Source organism: Geospiza fortis, unplaced genomic scaffold, assembly GCF_000277835.1.
Source record: "Geospiza fortis unplaced genomic scaffold, GeoFor_1.0 scaffold1772, whole genome shotgun sequence".
In the NCBI taxonomy this organism is placed as follows: domain Eukaryota; kingdom Metazoa; phylum Chordata; class Aves; order Passeriformes; family Thraupidae; genus Geospiza; species Geospiza fortis.
In genome coordinates, this window is record NW_005054570.1 from 33,681 (window position 1) to 53,333 (window position 19,653).

A 19,653-nucleotide genomic window follows, 5' to 3' on the forward strand; every position below is an offset into this window, starting at 1 on the left:
TGTGCAAGAACTTGGCTCTTTGGTGAAAAATTCTTCCTTTCAGATACTGAAGAACAAATTTGAATTATAAATCCTTTGGATTTAGAATGTTGCTATTACTCTCTGAAGAAAGTATAAGGTTCTTGTATGAATGCAGTTGTACTAAACTGCTGGATTTTGTATTTGGTTGAGTACATGCAAGAAACATCAGTCAGATTTCATTGAAGGGGATACTGCAGCTGTTGGGGAAAATGCTGTGAGTGAAATTAAAGGGTAATTATGACTCAGTATATTTTGCATAGTGTTTATAAGAAACTGAATAGTCATTTGCCAATGAAAACAGTTCATTGAAGTTAATGCTTTATGAATATGAAAAGGGATGATGAGGCTATAGGCATTGCAGAAAGTAGCGACAGGACAATAAGTCCTTTCCTTGCTGCAGATCAGGTGGTCTCATCAAATTTTTCTTAATCTTTGAAAATCCTTTTGCAGTCATGTTTTTTTGTGAGGTTTTTTGCTAGCTTTTTGCCCACTCAAAATTTAAGATGCAGAAAATGTAAATGTCACTTCCATAATTAGCTTTGGGCTTGGAGGAAAAGGCATAAAGTTAATTGGAAGGTCATCAATAAATCAGTGCATTTCTCATGTGTGTTTATGCATATACTTTAAAAATCTCTTTGTAGGAAAAGAAATCTTTGGTTTCTAAAGAAGATTTGGATAAATTTCTGCCCACTGACTGTCTTAGCTGCAGTCTCAAAACTAGAGAATCTTACAGTTAGCTGAGAAAACTGTTTCTGAATTTCAGGAGCTGGCTGTATTGTTTCAGAAACAAAAAGGAGATGCCATATGCCCTAAATAGAAAGAAATAATTTTAGCACCTGATATCAAATACTTAATAAAAAGAAAAAGAGAAAAATAAGAATTTTTTTATTGTAAGAGAAACAGCATTTAATTGAAATTTTGTGTGTGTTTATGGTGCCAGACGAATTTGATTTCTCAGTTTTAGTGAAACTATATAATGAAAAATGCCTGTAATCACCACCTCTGGATGTATTTCAAGGACCTGTAGGTGTGGTGCTTAGGAATGCTTTTTAGTGGTGGACTCAGCACTACTGGATTTATTATTCTGCGATTCTGTAATATGATCATGACAGTTAATATAATAATTAATACACATCTTCCATTTTAGAAAGAAGATTTCCAAGAGTTTTTAGCATATTTTTTCCATTAATTAAAAATAAAACCTTCTTCAAGTACTGATTACAGTTAAATTGCTTTAGGAATGCTGAACCAGTGATCTTGGGGCTGTGAATGGTACAAGAGCACTGTCATCTCTGGCTCTGTGGCACTGGTGGACACCAATGGTGTGTAGCCCTTCTGCTTCAAAAGCCAGTGGTCAGCAGCTGGCCAGAAGCAGAGAACCCCCTTCTGGCTGGGGCAATCCATACAGATGGTGGGAGCTGCTGGCACTTCCACCGAGGCGGGTGCAGAGAGGATCCAGCCATGGTGGGGTGTCAGTAAAATCGTCTCGTATCACCTTCTCCAGTCCCTTGTGCCTGCAGTGATTTGAGCTGTAACACTTACAGCTCTGTGTGCTCGCTAGAGCACCTCATTGGGCTTCAGTGGCTTGATGACACTTAGAAATGGCGTTTCCAACTTCATGAAGGTGAAGGCAATGCAGAGGCAATGTGGGGGAGCACTCAGTTGATGTGAAAGTGCTTTGTCAAACAAAACTGCTCTAAGTTGTTGTGAGTTGACAATCTTTTAGGTTTTGCAAAGTGTTTTGTATATGATACCCTCTAGATTAGCTGTATTTCAAATGTATAATATGAGGCTAAGGAGTAAAAATTTTACCTTAGTTATTAGACTTCTCATGTTTTTTCAGAGCTTTATTGTATGCTGTTTCATGGTGGAGTCTCTTTCAGTGGTTTCATAGTTTGATAGTAGTATGTGGAAATTGTTACCTTGCTTCTAATTTAATAATTAGAGGAAAAAATATTATAGTCTAATGATGATATAGTAGTGGGCTTGTTTGTTTGTTTTGGTTTTTTTTTCCTCCATCTTGGGAACTGGGAAATTAATGCTGAGTGGATGCTGTGCTCAGAAAACAAATGCTGTACATAATTCTATTTTGAATTAAAGTGGCACCATGCTAGTGTGTATATCATTACTGATATGCTCTTGGGCCTTGTAGAGTACATATATCAATGTTTTGGACTGAAACCCCTTTACTGAAATACTAGAAAGCAGTAATAGGCAACACATGAAAATGATGAAGTGGAAACAGGCATTTCTTAGTCTTGCAGCCATTCCTGTTGGAAGTAGGCAGCTATTACACCAAAGAAATCACTGTTCTGCAAAGTTGAATTTGTGAAATCTTCAAGGTGTTTTCTTTTTTCCTGAAAATCTATTTGAACGACTTATTTGAGGTTTGCGAAGGAAGTCTGCAAAACTATTAGTAGTTTGTACAAGGTTACAGATTTCCAGCTGATTTCTGAATTACCCTTGTCTTAAGCTTTTCTTTCATCTGGGCAGCTGCTATATACAAGGTGAGTTTGGTGGTTATTGCCTCCTTCAAGGGATGGACTAAAGCCATGGTGTTGACTTTGATGTAGAGCAACAGCCAACTCTCCTGCTCTTATTTTTCATGAACTTCATGTGAAATAAAATTGCATATGAGAAGGATAATGGATTCAAGGAAAAGGAATTAGGGAGCTTCCTAATCTATTAAAGCAGAGAGATGCAGACACAGAAAATGCTAAATGAGAAAGAAAATAATGAATCCAAATAATGGTTTCTCTGCAAAGGCTGGTGGCATTACCAGAAGAAGCCTATATGCATTTGTGACTGAAACTTGTGTATTGTTTGTAAATTGTGTTTTGTCTGACTTCTGGTACATTTCCATTTCAGACAAAGAAAATAGGCTCTAACTTTCACGTGGGTTCTTGGAAGCAAAACATGGGCTCTTCAGAGATTAATAAGTATCTCAGGATTCCTTTTACATATTTATGTGCATATAAACAAACACAGATGTGTGTTGTTGTTGGGTCTGGGAATGATTTTTGTCCCTCAAGTTTGAAATACCTAATCTGTGAAGAAAAGTCTTCTCTAGAGCCGAGTAAGGTTTTTTTTGGTTTTGTTAGGTTTTTGGTTGGTTTTTGGTTTTGTTTGTCCTTTTTTATTTTTGGTGAGTATTTTTGTTTGTTTTTTTTTTAATTTATTTAATTTTGTAGTGATGAGCTATAGCTCATAACTGTCTGGCAGAGCTAAAGTGCAGTTGTTTACTGTGCTTGCATTTTATTTCTGATCTCAGTCAAAGTGCTGAACCATAACAAATCTACAATGCAGAACATTTCTTTATAAAGATTGAGCACAGTAATTTTACAAACTGGAATAGAGTTCATTTAACAAAGTGCTGAGGAAAAAAAAAAGAAATTCATCAGCTCTATTCCTATCCCACTGCTGGATGGTTTCCAGACTTCACGGAGCAGGGTTCCAGCTCTTGAATTCAGGAGCGTGAACTTTTCCTGGAATAAAGGCTGAGTGTATTAAAGCCTCAACAGGCTTCTGCTACGCTCTGCAGTGACCACCAAGAATTACAGTTCTCCTTCTGTGGACCTGATGCATTGTGTAGAGTTTTAAAAGCTGCATTGACAAGCATGTAGTTGAGATAATTAGCCTCTGGAGGCTTCACTGAGAGACGTGAGAAAGCAGCTGTCCAGTGTTGTAAGGAAGTAGGGTCCTTTGCAGCAGCAGTGATGTAGGGCTAAAGGTCAATTCCTTTGACATGACAGGAGATGTGTAATTGCATTTTTTTTGTCTTTCATAAACTACTTGCTGATGGAAATGTGAATTTTTGATAGACTCTGAAAAATGTGATGGAGGATGGACTTTCCCAGTAGTGGGAACAGCAATATTTGCTGATGCATCTCTTTGGTTAGCTCTGGGCCATTAATAATAGTGAGTGGTACTTGAAAACACAAGCAAAAAGATCTTTTTAGATGAGGAGAGTTTGATGTGAGTGAGAGAAACAACAGCACACAGAAAAATGCTTTTTTTCTATCTTCTGAAGAAGGGCAGGATCCATTTGCCATGTGAAAATAAGTCCATAGTGTGTAACATGGCAAAACATTGTTTCCAGCTTTTTTAACTAGATTATTTTTCAGTGTACAGAGTCTGACATGGCTTGTTCTTGTCCATCCATGCACATGAATGTCTTTTTAGAAAAGAATAAAAATATGCCTGTCAGCAGCTGGAGTGTCCCAGGGTCCCATTTCAGCAGTGCCACCAAAAGAAAACTTGATGAAATATGGGAGCAAAGCTTGCTCATCTATAGCTTTGCCTGTGAATAGAATAACACCTTTAAATTATGATTTTTTAGATTATTTTTGATTGAAAATTTAAAACTGTAGTGATATTTATGCTGGTTATGACTTCTCTCTGTAAGCATTTTGCGTATATTCTTAGGTATTTTGTTCTGAAACATGAAAACTGAAAGGGAGAACTTGCAGAAAACATAGATGGGTGAACCAGAGTTTGAGTAGTCAGCTTGCTTGAAACACTCATAAATGCATGCGAAGACACTAAAGCTGGTTTTACAACTTTCCAGCTTGGCTTCACAGTTTATGTGAGTTTTGTTTTTCAACTTTGACAGAATTATTACTGTTTGTTATAATTATTAAGAAGAAATATTCCAAAATGTTATTGAATGCGAGAGGAGAAAAAAGTTCCACAGCAATTTCCAGGAGAAGTTTAATTTGAATAACAGTTTTACACTACAGTTTAGTAGTGTATCCTAGAACTTATTCTTAACTGAGACTACATGAAAGTGCATTGGAAGACAAATAATTCTTAGCTCTGAACAAGTTTCAGTTTGGACTCATGCCTGTTAGATTTTCAAAGTACAGAACTTGGGATGTGTGACAAGAATTTGGGTGAGAAGTACAGGAGAGCACTGTATCTGTGGTTTGGAAGGAGCAGTTGTCTTCTACAATGTGCAGTTTTTTTAACTGGTTATTGAAATCTGAGCACTGAACTCCTTTACTGAGCTTTCTGATTTCCAGAAAAGTGTTTTGATTTTCTCTTCTGATGTTTTTGTGCTTGCGAACAAAAAGAGCTTCCTGCTTGTGAGAAGTAGATGAGAAACAATTTTTTGTCTGGTTTTTTGTGGGTTTTTTTTGATGTGTGAATGAAATTCTTTCAAAAGTCAACGAAGAATCTGGAAAACAGAAGAATTTCTCTCACACTTTTTTCAATTTATTTTAGGACCTGTTTGTTACAGGATGACAGCTAGTAAGCCATTCATGTTTCCATAAATTCTATAGAGTTTTTCCTATAGTTGGCTATTTTAATCTAAAATATGGTTGTCTGCACAGTGACTGTAAAAAAAAAAAACATTTCTGGTGTGTTAGATGTGCTTGCCCAGGCTCTACATGCCTTGCTTGTAAATACAAACTTGTAATTGTAGATCATCCTATGTCTATATATATGCATGCATGCTTTCTTTCAATATAGAAACTAAACCCTGACCTCTCTTGCTTTGGTGGCTGGCAGCATCCTGGCTAATTGGGGTAAGACTGGGATGGTGTCAGGGGGCGAGGTGAGCCCAGGATAGCATTGCTTCAGCGTATTGTAATAAATAACTATGATTTGTTCCTGGACTTTTTATGATTGTAGAGAAATTACAGGGTAAGATTCAGTGATTTTTATTTGTTTGGTTTTTTGTTGGGTTTTTTTTTTAACTTAGTACTATTTTTTTTTTAGTAGGTGTCTGGAAAAATAATACCTGAAGACAAGAGTCTTGAATATTATTTTATTTATCACAAGCAGAAACAGCAAAATCTTCTCCAAACCTCACTGCTTCTCTATTCAAACTATGTTAGAGCCCATGGCACTGGGCAGCTGAGCCACATGGTGCAGGAATCTTGCCAGTGTGGGGTTTGCTACCCTTGCAGGTGTTCATGCTTGTCTTCTAGAAACACGAACGTCCAGCCTTGGCAAGGACTAAAATCACAACATTTTTGCTCTTGTTACTCCTGTGACTGACCTGTGCTGCCCTTCTTCATTAGCTGTAGCAAACCCCTACCCTTACCCCTTTTTGCACGAGTGAAATTATGCCTTAGTATGATGTGTAAGTAGCAGCTGCAGCTGGGCTCTTTGGAGATGAGGCTCAGGTCTGCTGGTGTCATGTGTTTACAAAGAAAAAGAGAAAGCAGAAATCATGTCACAAATTGTGGTGTTTTCCCAAATTGTGGTGTTGTTGTCTAAAGGGGACCTTAACAATGAAGAAGCCATCCTGGTTAGGGTTGAGTAGTTCTCCCTCACAAGGCAGGTCCAGATGTGTGTTTTCCTTAGCCCAGCATCTGGAATCTGCCAGATTTTTTCTATAGCTACTGATGCAAGACCAAGGATGTTCAGTGACTGCAACCTCTGTTATTTAGAGACATTATAAACCAGAACAAAACCTCAACTTTGTTAACTCCAGCTCACAAAGTTATTGGTTGCAGTGAAGCTTGAATATCATGAGTACCTCTAACAATTTTTCCAGTTTCTGTTTGTGAGCAGTAAGGATGTCTCTCTGTCCCCTTACCTAGCCATGAACATTATAGCTAAAAAATGTCTATAAAGTTATTGATAAGCACCCCCTATATTGTGACTGGTGTGGGGTCAAGACCATAGCTGAGAGAAGTGCAGTATTTACTCTAAATATTTTCTTTTCTGAGCCAAGTGTTAATCTGATAGGTTCTGTGAGACAGATACATGAAGTCATGTGCTGGCTTAACAAAGGCAGGCAAACTGTGGTCTTGCACAGAGTTGGTCTAAATATCTCTTTTGCAGGCTTCCTGGGCTCAGGCCTTCTTTTCTCCAGAGGTTCACCTCTGACAAGTACTGTGTTCATTTCATTGTAACAATGCAAAGCAGTGGTAGGAATAGAGAGGGTCTGTGCTGTGCTGGTTTCTGGCAGCAGAATAACAATCAGATTGTGGTGTTCTCCTTGCTGCTTAAAGATCAGCAATTCCCTTATGTATTCTTTCCAGTTTAAAATTTTAAGCCTGTGTATGGCATTTATAGTATATTTTGTCAGGCCATGTGAAGTTTTCAAAAACCACAAGCTGGAGAAGTTCTTTTAGTCTTCTCTCTGTTTAGGGAGAATTAAAGGAGATTTCTGTGTGAGTTCTTTTTGGTTCTTCTCGCAGGAAGAAACTGGATGAACTTTTTTTTAATTGTGCTATTGAAAAATCTGGAAAATATGGGTGGAAGTGTGGCATTATGGAAAGTGAAGGCACAGAACTTGCTATTGTGAGTTGGAAAGCGAAATCTATTGTTAAAAGACACGGTGTAAGCTGGTTTTACTCAGGCTAGAGAGGAGTTCTCATGAGAAGGTTGTCACTCCTTACATGGAAGAGAGAGGATCTACAGACTTCTAGGATACTTCAGAAGAAAGATTAGAATAAATTATGCATTTCATTGTATGTCTCAAAGCACTCACTACACTTCCACCTTATGCTGTTTTCAGTAATGAAATTTCACCTTTCCATCAAGGGTGGTAATGGCACTTTGTTCTGAGTGGTGTGTGAGAAAGGCAGTGTCAGAACATACAGGTCTTCCTGCTTATAAGTGGGGTTTGTCATTGTTTTCAAAGTGGATAATATGGCTAAATGAAGAAACTTCTAAACAGCACTTCTTTTTCAGATCTGCATGCTGTGTTCTTACTGCTCCCAGTCCTTGTGGCGCTCTCATGTAAATCAGTGGCTGACTGGTCTTTCTCTTTATGATACTTGCAGCAATTCATTAGCTCTGTCTTATTTAAAGCACTTTTATTTTTAGCTTTAGAGTCCTTTAATGTGCTTCTTTCTGGCACTGACACATGACTGTGAGAGGGCTCTCAGATCCAGCTTGAAAATGTGTTATTCTACAGGGAATGAATACAGTGGGAATTCATCCAGTTTGTCCAGGGGCTTTTACCCAATACTTGCTGCCGTGTTCTATGAACCCGGACTTCTTTAGGAGTAATTTCTGTAGTGAAACTCTGCACTGTGGGGAAGGGTGCAAATGACTAGATGGAATAGAGTTTGATAGTAGATGTAGACATACTTTCTCTTACAGGCTAGTGAGTTCATTATATCATTTAAAAAGCACACTATAATACTCTGCAACGTGGGCATCTTATTTACAAGAGCTGCTAAGCTTCAGTGAAGAGTCTCCATTTAAGATGCTCAATGACAGATTCTGTCACAAACTAATCTTAATTATATTTATGTTTACCTGTCTCCTCTGTAACTTAACTGCACTATGAAAAGGTTCCTTATTTTTCTGTTAGTAGCAAGCTATCCTGTAATAGCAGATTTGCACGTGGCACTGATGAGTAAGTATCATTTTAGGTGCACTAAATATATTTAGAGACACCTTTCATAGTTGTTAGCATGCTATATTTAGAGAGCAACAGCTGAGTGATGGATTTAGGTAGGGAGGTGTAGGAGAATATGGCTAGAAATTTAAATGAGGAGTCATCTGTAGTGTTAGCTAAGAAGGGTCTTCAGTGATGGTAATGCACATAAAATCCCCCAGAGAGCATTCTCCTGCTCTTCTCATGGTCAGGGGAGAGAAAATGGCTCCTCCAAAAGGGAGTTCACTGCCCTAGAGACATTCCAGTTTCTGCATCCCACTCCTAGGGAGAGTCACTTTTTGGGTGTCAGCAATAGATCAAGCTGAAGGGGACAAGCATCACTAAACCAAAGATTGCTTTTCTGAATAGCTTCCACAGGGCCTCTGAGGGCAATGTTCAAGTGAAATATATGAGAAGCATTTCAGATTTCTAAGAGCTGTCTGCTCCCTTTGGGTTTGCTTGGACTTCAGAAGAGATAGGAAACAGTGCAGTGGAAGTGTGCAGATATGAGATCAAGTGGGGGAAAAATGGCATAAAATTTCATTTATTTTATTTATTTATTAAATTTATTATATTCATTTTTTTCTGAGGCTGTCTGTAACATCCTTTTCCATATTGCCAGTGTGTCTGAGAGTGTGACCGCATTGAAAACCTGGGTTATTTAAAAAACAATCCTTAAGGAGTTTAAAATTCATTGTCTGTTTAACAAGCACAAGCATAGGGAAGGAAAGGGAGGGGAGTGGTGAATGCATGTGGATGCTGGAAGTAGGGCTGCAGAAAGGGCATATCTGTGTCAGGCTTCTAAAGAGGAACCTTGGCTGAGGTGAGTCCTGGTTGGTTTAGAGTGTGTTTGCTAAGAGAAATGGTACAGCAAGGAGTGCTGGTACATTAACTGGGCTGAATCATGGCTTCAGGATGACTTTGCTCCCTCTGTTTTCCCATAAGCTTTCAGCACTTCTTAACTTTGCTTGTGATCATTGGTTGCCTCTTCAGTAAATGAGGTGCATCTTTGTGGCCCTCTTAGTTCAAATAAATAAGTTTCCATAGTTTTCTGTCTGGGACCAGATCACTTCACACTTACGTGTGTTCACATTTCCCAAACAGTTGGAGTCAGCAGCAGCAAGTGAAATTGAGTAATATTTTTGTATAAATTGATTTGGCTTTCAGTTTCAAAGAGGTTCCAAAACAATGAAGCCCTTCAGAATCACATTGGATTTCACAAGGATAAAGCATCTCTGCAATCTGTTCTTTAGTGATAACTCACATCTTGTGAAACATTTTTATGACACAGCTATGTTTTTATTTTTATTTTATAATTTTGTTATAAACATTTTTTTTTTTTCTTCAGTTACAGAGCATTGAGCATATTCTTGAAACTGCTCTATGCCTTGCCAGTGTGTCCTGACTGATGGTACATCAGAATCAGAAATGGTTTCTATCCAGTGCCTGCTTTCTCCCCAAAGATGGGAATAGCTGCTTGAGCAGTGAACCTCCTGGCCAAAAGTCAAATGTAAACCCCTTAAGCACTGTTTGACAGGGATGTGGCTGCTATAGCCATCAGTGGGACCTCAGAGTAAGTAGAGGGCAAGGAAGGTGAGAAGTGTTGCCCCCTGGTCCCCAGGGATGTGAAGAACCAGGTGTGTAGGCAAAGATGAGAGCCTTGGTCCTGAGGGAAGAACAGACTGTGGGGAAGATATTACACACTGGGATGTGCTTCCTGTGCTGCTAGAACTGTGAGCATGCAGATTTGAAGGGAGAAAAAAAACCCCATCTCAAATATTGTTAAAAGGAAAAAGTAGGTGTACTGTCACATAGTACATAGCCCTCTACTACTTGATATTTCAGCATAGCAAGAGATTTTATTCCTGCTTCATGCAACATGCCTGGAGCTCATGGCCATGTGTTGTTGAAATTAAGATTTCTGTGAAATGGCTCTTGCTACCACAGTGGTTCTGTCACTCAGCAGTTACTCCCTCTGATATCTGGCCTGTCCTTTTAATTCCCAGTTTGCTCGCAAGGCTCTGCCAGCTGGTGGCCTGACAGGGGAGGTATTCAGAGGTGAAACTAATGTGCAGGGTGTGACCTGAACAGGTATGTTATGGACAAAAAAAATAGATGGAGATGGTCTTTAATGCAAAGTTGTGCTACTTTGCAGCTGAGGCAGTTGGGTGGCCATGGTGCCTCTGGTGCTGAGAAGAGGACAGATGAGGTAATCTGCTTATTTAATAAATTTCTCACCAGAAACTGGAAAGCAGCAACTAGCTCATCACATGGATGCTTAGGAAAGAGAAATATTATAGTCTATAAGTTCACATATAATGATGGACCAAATGACCTTCTTGCTGTAAAAAGCAAAAAAGAGAAAACAAAAAGGTAAAATAAAATGTTGATATTGCTGATAGATGTTACATCTCTGTCACTACAGGGTGTATGTATGGGGAAAATATGCTTAGAAGAATTTATGTTCTTCATCATTCCAGTCCAAGGAGCTGTTGGTTTTCTGCAGCCTTCATAGCAGCAGTAGTATTTCAGTGTTTCAGATGCATTTTTTTTCCATCACATGCTATCCAGTGCCAGATTTACAACTTATGCCAATGCAAGTGACTCTAGGTACTGTTTCTTCCCACTTCCTCCCAAAATGTATATCCTAAATTAGCCTTCTGAAAAACCTTGGTGCTACAACTGAATATGTTGAAACAATAGATATGAAATAGATAGTGGGAGAGCCACTTAGCTCACCTGTTTATTTGGGGGTTAGGCTCTGTAGTGTTTCCCAGCTGAAGCAGGCAGAAATTTAGTGTGTTCCACATTCAGGTGTGCAAATAGTTCCTCCAGCAAGAGGAGGAAACCAGGTTTGATATAACCTGGTTTACCTGGTGGCTTTAGTTGGGTTTTTTTTTTCTTTGTCAAAAAACACATGAACAACTTAAACAAGAGGTGTCTGGGGATAGGTGTCCGTCATAGTAAATTGTAGTCCTTCATAGATTGAATAAAGCTGTTATTTGAGAGAAACAGACACAGAGGTTTCTCCTTAGTAAATCAGCATTTTGCATGCACAGCATTCTCTTCAAAGATCAGTTTTTTCAACTACCATCCATTTCAAAACTGATTATAATGACATAATTCATCAGGGTAAGTCTTTGTTATACGGACAAACAAAAATAAAAATGTGCCTTATTCCTACTTTGTGGGAATTTCTGTGGTCAGAAATGAGAGTAGGAAGCAGCAGTCTCTTTGGGAGTTGTGAGCTCAGGCATTTGATCTGTTGGAAAAGATACTCACAGATGTTAAACCTTCAGGCATCCATGCACTCCATTTGTAACTTCTCTATTAATGAATTTGCCATGTTTATAGAATTTCAATTTGCCAGAAGGAAAAAAAAAAAAACGGGCTACAATTTCTAGGAAGCTATTGTGTTATGCTGGTGTCTTTCACTACAATGAAAAGCCGTGCATCAAACTGCAGGGTTGTCAGAGGTCTTTTGAGACTAGATGTGCCAACAAGGAAAATATATAATGAGAGATGAAATGACTAGTGTAGTTTGTTGAAGGAGCTCAATTTCCTTTTCTGAAGAGATATTTTCTTCAGGATTTGAAATACTATTGCAGCGTAGCCATTTGGCAGCTTGGCTTGTTCGCGTGTTATGAGAATGATGCTAATAATTCCTACTGACTGCTGTGACCTCTGCTGGAGGGAAAAGAGTCCATTTCCTTGTTGCCCTTCCTCTCAAAGCCTGGTAACATATTCTCAATTTATTTATTTACTACTTGTTTGTTCCCTGCAGCAAATTTCCCTGCCTGCCAGGTGGGTGAAGTAATTTATATACTTTGTCATTTATCTCTTGTCATAAATGTAGTTCAAAATCAAATATCTGATGAAATTTTTAACCTAATAGGCCTTCAGTTCTATGGGTGTGTGCTTTGTATTCTTTGTGGGGCTTAATTTAACTTTGCCTATGAATGTCTGTCTTAATGTTTACATCCACAGCTACATTTCTGTATTTGTACAACATGTCTTGCCCTGAGCATTCAGAGATGTCAATGTGTAAGTCTAGATTGCATCACCTTTCTGAGTGCATACCCTGAATCTGCAGTCACATCTACTCAGTTTGAAGGCTGCTGTTGCAGTTCTGCCTCTGTTTCGTTGGAAACTACTGACAGTGGAGCCATTTCAGAATAACAGGTCTTTGGCTTCAGCCTGTGAGGATAGCCACTAATTACGTATTTCTCATTTTTCAATGCTGCAAACATTGGCTTGCATTTTGACTTTATGCTCCAGTTCACTAATTAGATTCCTCTTTAAGAAGATCCATGCTCAGTATCATTGTTTTGGAAGCATTAAGAGGCTTGGGTTTTTTGTTTGCTGGATGGAGAGTTTTTTGAGGAATTTGATTTGTTTTGGGTTTTGTTGTTGTTTTGCTTGTTTGGGCTTCTTTTAACATGGAGGACTTTTTGCTGTATCTAAAGCAGGCCTGCCATTGGCTTCAGATCAAGAATTGTCCTTTGTTGTGCTGGCTCTGCCCCAGAGGAGTTGTAGTGCAGAGCACCTGTGCCATGTTTTTGCAGGGACTCCAAGCAGTACATTGTAGCCCTGTTGTGTCAAACACCCAAAACTTTTTGAGCTCTGACCCAAAAAGCATGACTCAGAGTTCTGCTTGCTAGCTCTCAGCAGCCTAGGAGGAGCTTACTAGAAACATACGTAGGCCCACGTGGTGTTTGTTCTCTGCACATTTGTGGGCAGTGTTGTTGTGGTTTGGTTGTAAAAGCAGCCCCCTCAGATGGGGAAACAGGTCAGCAGAGCGCCAGGTTTTGGGAGCGAGTGGGAGGCTGTCAGGGAGGAGTGTGAGATGGAGTTAGCTGCAGCCTTGGAGTCTCTGCATGCTCCTTTCTCCTGGTGAAATGGCGTCTTCCTGTGCCAGCTTAGCTGCCTGTGGTGACACACACAAACCAGGTGTTGGAGGCACAGCTGTGGCACTGGCAGAAGAGAAAAATATCTGGGAGGGACATGCCACAGGATTCATGTGATACCTTAGGTTTTTGTGTGTGGGAGGGAAGGAGCTCAGGGTTCGCTCTTTCTGTCATGTCTCTGGGGGCTGCAGAGGCACCAAAAGTTGATACAGAATGAAGCTTGAGTAGAAGAATCCTAAAGAGGAAAGTTATGGGAAAAGGGAAGGCATCTGCAGGGCATTAAGGATCTGGGAGGAATAACAAATGAAAAAGTCTAGATAAGCCTAGTTTTTTCCCTTCAGTTTAGCCTGTGTCCTAGCAAACAGCACAGAGGAATCAAAACCCTCAATGTTTCAGAAGGTCAAAATCTATACTACTGTACTGGGGAAAACCAAAATGGTTCCATAAATGATGTTGAAAGTCTGATTGTCTCTTGCTGGTTGGTTTGTTTAAAGCTGGATATCCTCGTCCTTTAATATCTTGATATACCTTTGCTGTTCAGAGGGGCTGTGTTGGGGGCATCTCCATCTTCTCTTGCTCCTTGCCAGGCAGATTTTACCATGCTTACTTCATGTCTAAAGCTTTGAAGCTTAGTGAGGGAAAGCAGCTTAAACTCTTGGAGACCATCATGACCACAGTGTTGTACATGGAGAGGAATGTACAAACCTGGAGTCTGTGGTTCTCATCTTTATTGATAGACAAGAATTGATTATAAAAGAACTTTGATGCTATTGAAATTAAAGCTATAAAAGCAAACTCCAGAAGTGGAAACAAATATAACAGTTTAAAAAATAATATATTTTGAAAAATAGATAAGTCTTAGAAATGCAAACTTTAGAATCACTTCTGGGTTTTTTTTTTTACTTTTTCTATAAAATCTTATTCAAGGGAACAGTGGAATTTGAACACAGTGATATTTACATAGTAAAGTGGCAGTTATTTCCTTTTCCTGTAAGATTGATTTGGTTAATATTTCTATTATCTGGGAAAAAAAGAGCTACCTGCCTGCTTGACATCTCCTCATCTCCTCTAAAAATCTCCTAAAGACCTTACGACAAAAGGCAGTCTTAACAGTCCTAGCAACCACTTATGATTCATAATCTTTCATCACTTATAAGACTCATTCTACCATGATCTTTGGTAGAATAGAAGAAATACAATGGTTGGTGAAATAGGAATAGTGATGCTTAAAAAATACATCACCTCTACTGCTTTTCTGGGGAGTGGCACTCTTCCTGTAAGCCAGTCTCCAACATTCATATTGAGACAACACTCTTTGTGTAAAGTATTTAGTTATTCCTTTATAGTCGCATGAGTACTTCTCCTTATGTGGAAATCCAGAATGCCACCGAGTGGAGGAGTCCTTACAGCATCCATAGGGACAGAGGGTGATTGCATTTCCTATGGCTGGTGAAAACATGACATGCTGGAGGATGGAAGAGTTTGGATCACCTGTTCTTAGTGTAATACTAAAATATCTAAATGGCAGCCAGTGTGAGTTCAGTAGCGCCAGTAGTGCAACTTTAAAGTGCCTTTAAAGAGTGAAGGGTTTGGGTTTTTTTAAAATTATTATTTGCAGTATTTTCTGTTGGTGCATTGTGATGTTTCAGACCCAGGTAAGCAATCACTAGGACTCCAGCGCTGCCTGCTTTTCTCCAAATTACATCTCTGTGGGAGTAGTCCAAGAAAGATAGGAGGAATTTCTTCCTGATGGGAGAGGACTGAGTTTCTGCATAGTCACTGCAATATTCCTTAGCTTGAGTTGTAGTTTGAAGAAATATTTCCCCAGGTCCTGTCTCACAACAAGCAGTCGTGGTTATCTTGACTTTCAAAACTGCTTGCATACTTCCAGAATGAAGGGATAACATTTGTTTAGTTGTAGAGTTTGCATCTGTTGATTTGTGTGGGGCTTTTTGGTGGTTTTTTAAATTTTGTTTTGGGTTTTGGTTTTATGTTTGTTTGGTTTTTTTCGGTTGTTGGTTGGTTTGGTTTTTGGTTTGGTTTTGGGGGGAGTTATTTGGTTTTTTTGTTGTTGTTTTGGTCCTTTTTTGGTGTGTTTTTTAATTGTTTTGGGGGGGAAGTTGTTTTTTTCTTTTTTTTTTTCCTGTTTTAGGATAGAGTTGGAAAGAATATAGCCTAATTCACCTGCCAAAAATGTTCCAGTTGGAGGCTTTCTTCTCTAGAGGGTAGGGGGAATGTTAGTGGTAAAGCCTGATTTAGTAATTTTCTGCCTATTAATCTGTAAAGTCAATTCTCTTCTAAAAGAACACAGCAATCATTTATTTCATTATTTTTATGGTAGATTCAATTTAAGCAAACCTCCATTCCATTCCAGTAAAGTGGGCCTGAAAGATAGATTTGCCCATCCCTTCTTTAAATTCTTCTGCAATCTGGACAATTAAGTTTAATGCTTACATATCAAGTGTTACTATGGCTTGAGTGAGCTGGTACTGGACTTGCAGCTTCAAGTTAGTTACCATTGCTTTAGGACAGGCAATTTGACATTTTCTGAAACTGAATGGTGAGCTGCAGTTTGACAATTGGACTTGTCAAGGATAACATGTTTTATGTCCAGTTCTCAGGAAATGACAGGCTGGTTTATGCTCTCCCCCCTCACCCCACAGCGCATTAAATAAAGCTGTACTATCGCCTTCCATCCCTCATAAGATTATTTTCTGGCTTCAGCAACAGAAAGGCCTTTTGTGGTGACTTTGAAGGAAGTATCTGATTGCAGATAGTTAGCTTTGTGCTGTCTATTAAAACTAAGTTTCAGTCATTGACTTGCAATAACCAACATGTCAGAAATTATGACCCTGAACCTTCATGCATTAGCTAGGACTTCAGCAAATATGACATGTGATAATGAGCACTGAAGGAAAAAGTAATTAGTAGTTCTTGAATTTTATTTATGAGAAGGATTGCATGGAGCAACCTGACTTCAACCTGCAGACTTTCATTTTTGTTTCTATTAATATTGTTTGGTGTTTTCTTTACATTATCTGAATCGCAGCTGATGAAGGGGGGAAAAAATCAATATAATTTGCTTGTTTTGCATCAGATGCCTAAGTCCCACTAATGTCTCTATTACATTTGTTTCTATTACATTATAGCTAAAATGTAAATGAGTAGATTTGAATATAGCTTTTTTCTTTTTAATTTTTGTTCTTAATTTTACTTTAACTTATATCTTGGATTAAATCTACTTTAACTGATGTGGCAGGTGTTAATTTTCCAAACAATGGGTTGTCAAACCATTTAGGCTTGGTAGGAAGTTGTATTAAATGAATTTTTGTAATCTTTCTAATGTGGGGAAAGTACAGTACATTCTTCAAGGCTACATTTTCAACTTTATCATAGCAAATCTGCAATAACTTTTTAATGCTGTTAAGCAATTTATATTATCTCTTGATGGAACTTAGTAATAGATAAAACTGTCCCAACAGAAAGGCTAAGATTTTTAGCACCTGCTTCATCTTCTGTTTTTAGGCATGAAACAAATTCTGATTCTTTTTATAGCAGCATTTTGGAAGAAGGGGGTTAGAGCAAATAGTGTGTTGTGGCACCCGGTATCTTTCCTTCATCATGTGGAAACAAAACCAGCATATTTTGACTATATGGTCTCAATAGTGCCAAGCAGGAATAGAGAAGGAATTCAGGATGATAATCATGTTGCAGAATGAAATAATTGCATGGACTGGAAACTGAGATTTGGTTAAACTAGTTTGCTGATATGCAGGATGTATGCATATGTAGGGGTGACTTAGCCTGGTTTCCAAAGGGGAAAAAAAAGCTTATATAATTTTGCTTCCTGTTTCTGTGCCTGTCACACATTTTAACTCATTGTCAAATGTCTTTCAAGCTGGCCAGATGGGTGGTGATCTCAGTGGTCCTAAAATAGTCTACCACAGCCTTTAGCCAGGAGGACCTATGATCCCTTCCCCAGCACTTGTCTCTGACCCGCTTGGGAACCAGAGGGGCAGTGGGCACTTGCCTGTGGCCCCAGGCAGCTGCCATGTGGCTGAGCAGCTGGTGCCCATGCAGGGCTGGATTAGCCCCAGGTTGCAGTGTTCACACACTCTCTCTCTCTCCCCCAGTTATCAGATCAAATTAACCTTGGTAGGTGACCCCTACCAGTTTCTAAGAATTGGGCTGTGGGGAGGCTGGCAGATGCACACAGAAGGTTCAGGAGCTGTTTGTGGCTGTTTGCCTGGGCTTCATGGGCAGAGGAATGTGGATATCTCTGCTGCTGGGGGACAGCAGCCTTGACACCCCTCCTCACTGATTCAGACCCATCCACCCTATGAAGATGCCATGACAAGTGCTAGTGGTTTGTGACTTCACCCCCTGTGGGACAAGGCATGGTGTTTGCCAGCCAGATCAGTCATCTGGGGAGGGCTGCTGCTTGCCTGGAGCCTGGATCCATGGTGTCACTGAGAGGCTGTCACAGCTTACCTGGCTTTCTGACTGCTTCCTTGGCAACTCATCTAGACAGGCATCAGTGAAGCGGCCAGGAAAAGCTTTCAGCAGATTGAAGGTGACTGCAGGGCTCTGGGGGCAGAGGGAAGAAGGACAGGTGTCTGAGTGGCAGGCTCCGCAGTGCTCCCATGTTAGATGTGAAAACTTACTGAGAGCTCAGGAAAAATAATCCTATTATGCAAGAAGATTAGGGACTTTTAAATAAGACCCCCTTGACAAGGGACTGCGTTGGGAACTAAAATTCAGAAAGGCATAATGCAAAAAGAAGAACCAAAACAAGCTAAAGTAACGAGGGATTCTTAAAGTTGATTGATAGCAAAGGGATGTTTGGGAAAGGTGTAAATTCACTGAATAGAAGAAATCAGTCAGTATATAATGGTACAGAAGCACTAAATGCTTTATTGGCTTCAGGGAAAAGCCTGTTCCCCTGCCTATTTATTTGCCAGCATTTTTTGAACAGCCAATATCAGGAAAGTAACAAGTTAGCGGGCCCTTAAAGAAGCTGGATATACCCAGGAAAGTGGGATTGGATGGGAGCTTCTGAGGGTACTGAAAGAGCTGGAAGATGTGAGACCACTACAAAAAGCCTGCATCTGGGGAAGGTCTTCAGTGAAAGAGAAAAGCCTGATGTGTTATCAGTCTCTAGGAAGGACAAGGAGAAGCATCTAGGGAACTGTAGGCTGCATAGCTTCAGCTCTTGGCCTGGAAAGATCATGGAGTATACTCTTATTTCCAAACACATAAAGAACAAGAGGACAACCAGAAATTGCCTGCATGGATTTAGCAAGGGCAAATTGTGCTTGGCTTGCCTTATTGCTGCTTTGGCTTAAATGACTTGCTGCAGGGGTGGGGGCAAGAAGTAGATCTCTTGAATTCAGTAGCGCCTTTTGTCACTGTCTCCCACAGAGGTTTCAGTTGGAAGCTGAAGTGGTATAGTCCAGGAAAGTGGAATTTTAGATGGGTTGAAGACTAGCTGCTGAAAGGTTAATGGTGCTTTATGACTGGTCCTTAACAAGCAGGGTACTTGGGAGAATACTGCAGAGGCTGACACTTCTAGGGTTTTCATCAACATCCTGGGTCATGAAGCAAGAGGCACTTTGTGCATATTTTCAGATTCATTAAATCACATTGGTAGTTCTTCAGTCCAGATAGAGCACTTGGTGCAAATTAACCTGTGTATTATATTGAATTGAACAAGAGCCTTAAACACGCCATTATCCCAAATACGGTAAATAAGGCACTGGGCTGTGCTAGAAGCAGCACCTCAAGGACTGTTTTTATCTCCTGTATTTAGGGTCTATAAGGCTGTCTGTAATACTCCATTCAGCTTTGGAGCACTGCACTGCAAAAGGTAGACAGAAAAGTGGAAGAAGGATCATTTGGAGGTCTAGAAAATGGTGAGAGGTTGTGGGTGTGAGTGAGAGGCTGACAGAGTTGAGCTTGCATAGTCTGGAAAAGGGGAATCTGGAGAACAGTCCAGTACCATCCTAAAACTTCTTGAAGGGCATTTACAAAGATCTTAAAACTGATTTCTGTTCAGTAGTGACAGATGGCAAAAAGAGAGATGTAATGGCACAAATTGTAATTTGGGTTTGAACAGTAGGGAGAAAGTTTTATCTGCAGGGACAAAGCAGCCCTGGAAGAGGTTGCACATGGAAGTGGTTTAATCTCTGTCCTCAGAGGAATTTGTAACTCTTTTGGACAAAATTGTGACTGACTTCATCTGCTGTTAGCAATGATTTCCACCTGGGCAGAAGATATCCCAGCCAGCACTTCTTTGATTCTCTGAAGTCTCAGAGACACAGAGGATGTGGGGACAGTTTGGTTCAAGTATGGTGCAAAAAGATGTAAGAAAAATTTCTTTCA